The sequence below is a fragment of the Theropithecus gelada genome, chromosome 1, assembly GCF_003255815.1.
Source record: "Theropithecus gelada isolate Dixy chromosome 1, Tgel_1.0, whole genome shotgun sequence".
NCBI classification, from domain to species: Eukaryota; Metazoa; Chordata; class Mammalia; order Primates; family Cercopithecidae; genus Theropithecus; species Theropithecus gelada.
Window position 1 is genome coordinate 69,724,620 of NC_037668.1, and position 8,358 is coordinate 69,732,977.

Sequence of the window (8,358 nt, forward strand, 5' to 3'; positions counted from 1 at the left end):
AGAAGCAGAAAGATACCCCAGGAATTTTGAAGACATAACCCAAAGCAGCTTACCAGAAACAAGAAATTTTTACATATCCATGTACGGCAATAGCTTTTACGAGGAAGAAAAAGTCAAAACTATTTCCCCCCAAAGTTTCAAGCAGCATCAGTAAGATGCACCCAGTCTGTCCTATGATTTCATGTGCCCCTGGCATAACGCCCCATGTTGGAGAAGCACAGCTTTCAGTGGAGGAAGCAGGAAGGGGTTTTGTTTTGTTTTCAGCAGAGAAAGATCCTCATTTTGGCACTGCCAGGAAGCAAGTCCTTTTCCACCCAAAGGACAGCATTTCCTGAAGAGCAGATACATGTCCCTTCCCAGCTGGTGGAGAGTCTGCCAGGTGGAAAGGAAATGGCATGCCACAAAATGAACAATTCAGCTGCATTTAAGCAAGGATATTCATATCACAGAGAAAGAAGGGACCAAGGACAAGCAGGGTGAGAGTTCAGAGGAAAGGAGAAAGTCACGCAGCCCCAGCACAGAGCAAGGAAGCAGGGGGTACAAAGCACAAGGAGGAGGTGGGGAAAAGGCAGAGAAAGGTGAGAAAATGGATGAGTTGATTCGGACTTGTGGCAAAGATCAGCAAATCTGAAACGATGGTGGGACAACAGAGCACAAATAAAGCTGGGCCAACAATATCCACATCCTGAGCTTCACAGAGTACCTAGAATGGCCACAAAGAAGTAACCTGCTCTATCGTAGGTCCAGTGATGCCGATCTGTCCTCTCGTTTCCATTGGCTTATTGTGTTGTGACATCTGCTTAGGTGAACTTTCTAGGCACCGATGAAGCTGAAGTTACTGAGTGATTTCCAAATTTCACTCTAAATGCTACGATCAATGATAAATTTAGGTCTGAAAATTACTTAACCAACCCTTGAATGAATGCAAGTCAATGACAAGAATTTTCCCTCAAATTCAATAAGTTAAAGAAGGGTTCCTTGCTGGTTTTTATTTGCATCTCTTAGATTATTCAGCATCAACTCTGAGTGCATTCCAGGCTGGGCTCCTGTACAGTTGTGTCCAGAAAGGTCTCATTCTGTGGCTTTCATCTTCCCTTACTCCACTCACATAAAGATGAGATGGCAAACACATCTGTGACTGTCAGGCCTGTTTCGGCCTCCAGAGGTCCGTGCTGCTGGTGGTCAGCAGCCCTGTGGAGAGGCAAAGCCAGGGAGAAAGTGAGACAGCTTCCCAGGATCATGCTTAAGGAAATCCCCGGGGCTCATGGCCAACATCAAAACCCAACCAGCACCACCACCAAAGCAAAGAAATAAAATCAGAATTCCTCTATTTGTTATGAGGACAATTCTCAGTTTTCAAACTCACGTATGTACGGAATGCAACTTACCTGTTCTCTAATCATCTTAATTTATAATGCAATCCTCTGTTAGAGATTAATTCCAGGCAATTCAAGGTCTCTCTTCCAACCCCATCTCCCTGGAATTAAGTCTACATTCCAGGGCCTTATTCAGTGAGGGCCAAAGCCTCTGAGCCTTGCCTAAATACAGGGGCATGGGTTTCCTCTGCTCTCTGGCTTGCCAGACCTGTGAGGGTTTTGCATGGTCACTGCCCTTCAGAATTCAGTGTAGACACAGAGCAAGACCTGCCTCCTAAGGAACCACGGACATCTGCCTTTCCTCCTTCCCTCCAGCTCTCCTCCTCTCTCCTCACCAAGGGCAACACCACCCATCAGGAAGGGGCTTTAAAGGTACTAGAGAAGGCTTTTCTTACTCATGGGGCATCTTTCTAAATCTTTTTGCATTGAGTCCTTTGGTGCCCCACAAGAACCAGACTGTAGCAAATCAAAAGCTAAGCATCGATTTCTGAAATTCGCTATGTCACTTGTCCCCTGAGGCAATGAGCACGGAGCACCCTAGCTGCCTAGGCAGGGGATGTGCCTTCACTAAGAGAAACCAGAGGGACAAAAATCTCAGTGAATAACTGGAAACATTATCCTGCCACATTCTCCATCATCCTTCAGCTGCCTACACGGCAATGGCTATGTCTGCTTTCCTTTCAGGCTTTGTCCCTTTTGAACCTCTTGCATCAGAAGTCTTTAGGGAAAACATCAAATAATTAGACACTGTAATTGCTGGTTGCATAGGGACAGGAAGAAAGGGTAAAAGGGGCCTTTGGCTAGTTATGTGGGGCTGAAATAGCGTGAATGGTTCAAGGGACAGCAAGTAATGGAAAGTGGTTAAGACGGAGGAGGCAAGCATCCCATTTATGCTTTTAAAAAGACTCTATTTGTATATACACATAATATGTGAGCAAACATACAGAAAAAGATCGAGTTTCCACATTTTTTTCTCTATGTGCTCCTCATTGTTTAAATTATTTCCAGTAAGAAAGTATCTGTGTTCTGTACACAAATGAAATGGAGGGTGCATGTGGAAGATCAGTGCCAGATAAAGGTGGACAGACAGGCAGTAAGGACGGGAAAGAAATACTTTCTTCAGGAGTTTGATCTTTATCATGAAACTGGTAAAACACACACAAAATTTAATAATCCTAGTTAGCATCTTCTGGTTATTAAATCAACATACACCCATTGTAAGCAATTTGGAATACAAGGAAATACAAAGATAAATTTAAATGCCTCAGTAATCCCCCGAGAGAGCCAGCGTTGACATTTTGGTATAGTTCCTACTGATTTTAATATATGCACATGAATATTTTTAACTATATGTGATCATTTTATGTAAATAGTTTGGTGTATATTTTCCCAGAATTTTCCAATGAAATATATATTTCTTTAAATGAGATCACACTATACAAATGTTCGTCAACTTACTCTTTTCATTTAGCAATCAGTGTCTCCTGGTCATATGACTTCATCCACTAATACAGATCAACCTCATTCTTTCTACCAGACATAGTATGCCTTATTAAACAGAGTGTACCTTATATAACCAGTACTCTATTCATAGACATTTAAAGTATTTCCAGTTTTGATATTATAAAAATGCTTTAAGTACTATCCTGATATATTTATGTATGCAAATATTTCCTAGGATAAAATTCCTAGAAATGTATTGTTAGGTCAAATAGTATGCACACTTTAAATTTTAAAGTCCTCCAAAAAATGCTGTAGAAATAAATTATTCTAACAATCGAACATGAGAGTCCCCTTTCACCAAAGCTTAGCAACACTGAGTATTTTGTATGTTTTACTGTCTGATGATCTGACTGGCCACATAATACATTATTATTTTATAAATATTTTCCTCATGTTGATATTTATTTATTACCATTTTAATTTTCTTTTCAAAGAAATTTTTTCCAATTCATGTTTCTGAGATTATAAAAAAAAGTTCATCCACATTTAATTGTGGACCTTTCATTTTCTATTTAACTATGTAATCTAGCTGTAACTCATTTTGGTTTAAGAATTGAAGTAAGGATCCAGGTTTTTTTAAATAAAAATTGTAATGAAATATAAGATACATACAGAAAAGGGCACAAGACATCATTGTACAGCTTGATGAATTTTCACAAAATAACCCCATCCCATACCATACACCCAGACCAAGAAATCAAATATGACTCACACCCTAAAAGTCCCCTTAATTCCCACTTCCAGTCATTACCACAACCAGGTAATCACTATCCTGACTCCTATTACCAGAGATTAGTGCTGCCTGTTTTGAGTGTTTGGCTTCTTTTTCTCAGCATTATGTTTGTGACATATGCCCATGCTTTTGCATGTGATTATAGATTACGTATTCTCATTTCTGTATATATTCCATATACTATGATTTATTTATCCATTCTACTGTCTTTGGATATCTGGGTTGCTTCCAGGTTGAGGCTATTATGAATATTATGAATGCTACATACCTTCTTACATAGGTCTTCCATGATAGTCTTCCATGACGGTCTTCCATGATAGTTGTATGAGTTTACATTCCCACCAATAATATATGAGAGTCTAGTTGTTCCATGTTCTTGTCAACATTTGGTATTGTCTGACACTTTAAATTTAGCCATTCTGAAGAATATGTAGACATATCTTTTTGTAGTTTTAATTTGCATTTCTCTGACAATGAATGCAATTGATATAACTTTTAATATATTTGTAGGTCATTTGAACATCCTCTGTGTAAAGTGTTTGTTCAAGCTTTTTGTCCACTTTTCTACTGGGTTATTTGCCTTTCTCATATTGATTTGTAGTTATTTATAGTATCTTCTCCTACTCTGGGCTTGCTCTTTCATTATCTTAACAGTACCTTTTGACGATCAGAATTTCTTGATTTTAGTCTAATCTAGTTTATCAATATTTTCCTTTATAGTTAGTCCTTTTGTGTAATGTTTAAGAAATGTTTGGTTATTCTAAGGGTATACAGATATCCGCTTATGTTTTCTTTTAAGAGCCTTATTGTCTTACCTAATATATATAGATCTACAATGCAGCTAGAATGGATATTTGTGAATGGCTTAAGGAAGATTCATTTTTTTCCATATGGATACTAAATTGAGTCAGCACTATTTATTGAAAAGACATCCTTTCTCTACTGTATTTTAGTGTCAACTCTGTCATAAAACAAGTGATCATATAAAGATCTCTTTCTAAATTCTCTAATCTGTTCTATTGGGCTTAAGGAAACAGGAATATGTCACCCCAAAATATTCCTCTGACATAAAAATTACTTTTTAGCTAAAGGCAATTAAGAAGCAGTAAACAGAGAAAAAGCTCAGCCTACCCTACTTTCTGCCTACAGGCAGGATATAAACTCTCCTTGACTAGAGACAACTCTAGACTCTTTATCAGCCCAGAGACAGCATCAGAGGAACCTGAAAATAAACCTCATTCCATTAGTTTCCTCCCATATATTTACCTTCCCATCGTTTCCCACCATTGGAAGCCTAAAACACTTTCATTTGTCCTTTCATTTGTCTACAAACGTATTGTTGTTTGTTGAAGATGCTATATAAGCCAGAGTTCTAAGCCATCGCTTTGAGATACTTTTCATTAAAGTTTCTCCCTCATGATGTGTGCTACACATGTTAATAAGCTTGTTTGTTTTTATCTTGTTAATCTTGTCTTTTGTTATAGGAATCTGTCTCAACTAAGAACTCATAGAGGTTGAGGAAAAATTATATTTCCTCTCCAACAGGGCCATTTGTCTATTTTAGCACAGATGCCACATTGACTTAATTACTATAGCTTTATAACAACTCTAAATATTTGGTGCCATAAGTTGTCTCAGCCTCCTTCATATTCTTAATAATTGTCTCGGCTTAACTTGGCCCTTTTCTTTTCCATGCAAATTTTATATTGAGTTTGTTGATATCCATTTTAAAAGCCTGTTAGAATTTTGAATGGCTTGTACAATATAAAAATTAATTTAAGGAAAATTGACATCTTCACAATATTGAGTCATCCATTCTATGAACATGGTATATCTTTCCATTTCCTTAAGTTTTCTTCAATTTCTCTCGGCATATCTTCTTGTTTTCAGTGTAGAGATCTTATATCTCTATCATATTTATTCCTGTGAATCTGGTGTTTTCTGAGGCTATTGTAAATGGTATTGTTTTTTAAATTTCATTTTCTATTTTTTATTGCTAGTGTATGTAAACACAATTGTTTTTTATATATCGACCTGGTATCCAGCACCCCTGCTTAAATTTACTTATTAATTTTAATAGTTTATCTATAGATTCTTTTGGATTTTCTATATATACAGTCATGTTGCCTATTGATAATGACAGTTTTATTTCTTACTTTCCAAACCATATACTTTTAATTTCTTTCTCTTGCCTTGCTACAATGGCTAGGATCTCTAATATAATGTTAAATTAAAGTGATGCTAGCAGATATCTCAAGGAGAAGACTTTCAACATTTCACCATCAAGTATGATGTTTAAGATATTTTTAGGCACTCATTATCAGATTAACAAATTTCCTTTGCTTAGGCTTTTTAAAAATCATGAATCAACACTGAATTTTATCAAATCCTTTTTCTACGTCTACTGAGATGATTGTATATTTTTACCCCTTTATTCTGTTACTACAAAGTATTATCTTGATTTATTTTTAAATGTTAAACTATTCTTGAATTCCTAAAGTTTATCCCACTCGGTTATAATGGATTATCTTTTTTATGTATCACTAAATTCATTTTGATTACATTTTGCTTAGTATTTCTGTATCTATGTCCAGGAGAGTTTGGTCTTTAATTTTCTTTTCTTGTAATGTCTGTGTCAGGTTTCGATATAATGTTTTTTCTTGCGAATGAGCTGGGAAATGTTACTTTTTTTTCTATTCTCTGAAGGAGTATGTACGATTGACATTATTATTTCTTTTAAGTGTTTGGAAGACTTTACTGGAAAAACCATGTGCCCCAGAAAATCTGTTTGTCTGCTGTTTGATGCAAAGGTCCTTAATAATGAATTACACTCTTAACTAGATATAGCCCTATTCAGGTTTTCTGTTTCTACTTGTGTTAGCTTTGGTATATCAAGTTTTTTGGAATTTATTTCATCTAAATTGTCATTCATGATATCCTCTTATTAAGGATATATCTTCTCCTAAAATATCTAACTAGTTTTCTCAAAACCAGTCACTGGATAATAAATCTCTTACAAAATGATATGCTGTGCTACCTCTATCATATAAAAATTTCATTTAATAAGTAATTCAAAAACATGTATTGGCTCAAACTATAAACCAGGCATTATTCCAATGTTGGAATGAATATACTTTTAAAGAGGACAACATTCCTGCTTCATGGAGCTTTCATTTAATGAGAAGAACAGACAATAAACAAAATAGTAATAAGTGTTCTAAAGAACCAAGAAAGGTTAGGGTCTGGGGAGGTGGAAAGGAAAGGCCACTTTGAGGAGAACCTGAATGGTGAGGGAATGAGCCATCAAAAGATCCAAAGGAAGACATGTAAAGGCCCTAAGGTAGACATGTATTTGGCATGTTGTAGGAAGAGTGAGGAAGCCAGTGTGACTGTAGCAGAGCAAGTGAGAGAGAAGCAGAGATGATTTAGAAATCTAGGCAGGGGTCAGATTTTGCAGGGTCCTGGAGACCATGGTAATGATATGGGATATTAAAAATGTCATGGGAAAACACTGGCTTCGAACAAGCAAGTAACATGATCAGACTTGTGTTTGAAAAGACTGCTCTAATTAATGTGTGTAGAATAGACCATAAGAGGGAAAAAAGGAAGTTGAGAAGCCACTTAGAAGCTATTACAATAATCCAAGCAAGGGATGGTGCTGGTTTGGACTATGTTGGGAACCTACATATCTACTTACCTCCCATATGGAGATAAGAAGTGGTCAGATCCAGGCTATACTTTGAAGGTAGAATCAACAGGACTTGCTGATGGCCTAAATGTGAGAGTTACAGGAAAGAAAAGACTCAAGGATAACTCCTAGGTTTTTGGCCTGGGAAGCTGGGTGGACAATGGCGCCATTTTACGCACCTGAGACTCTTAGGAAAGGAGCGGATTTAGGGTGGGGGGGTTGGGAGTCAGGAGTTTGGTATCGGACATATTACACTTCAGATCCGTTTATACACTCAAGTGGAGAATCTTGGTGGACAAGTGAATAGATGGGTCTGAATCTCAGGAGAATAACAAAAACTGGAAATATAAACTTAGGAGTCATGTGCAAATAGATACTTCATACCACAAGACTGAATTCATTCATCTGAGAATGGATAAGAAGTCTAGGGCCTGAGACCTGGGATACTACAAGAAGTTGGGAAGAGATTCAGAGCAAAGACTGAAGAATGTCCAGTGAGGGGAAATTCTCACGTGTATATCAGTCTGTTTCTGAATTCTCTACTCTGCTCTCCTGATCTCTCTGTCTATCTATTCTTCTGTCAGTTTTCATTCTTCATTTCAAATGACAAAACCAATTCAAACTGACATATGTACTAAAGAAAAACCAGGTAACCAGGTTTAGTACAAATGGGGTTACCTGGATGCAGTTTCTCTCCCTTTGTCCGCTATGTTCTCTTCCATGGTGGCTTAATCTTTGAACCATCATCTTAACCATTAGTTCCAGGTAATAACAACAGGAAGGGGCCCCACAACCAGGAGAAAAGTGAATGCTGCTGGGTAGCAAAATCCACAGATGCCTGCTACAATTCCTCTGCCAACCCCAAACCGGCTTAATTACTTTACTCACAGATATATTTATCATAACTAGTTAGGCTTTTATGTTCACATCACTACTACTCTTTCTCAGAAAATTTCCAGCTACTCATTCATATTTATTCATAAAGATATACTTCTAATCTGTCTCCTTCCACTCTGATGAGATTGCCCTTTCCCCAAAGCACTTTAAATTTTTATTTC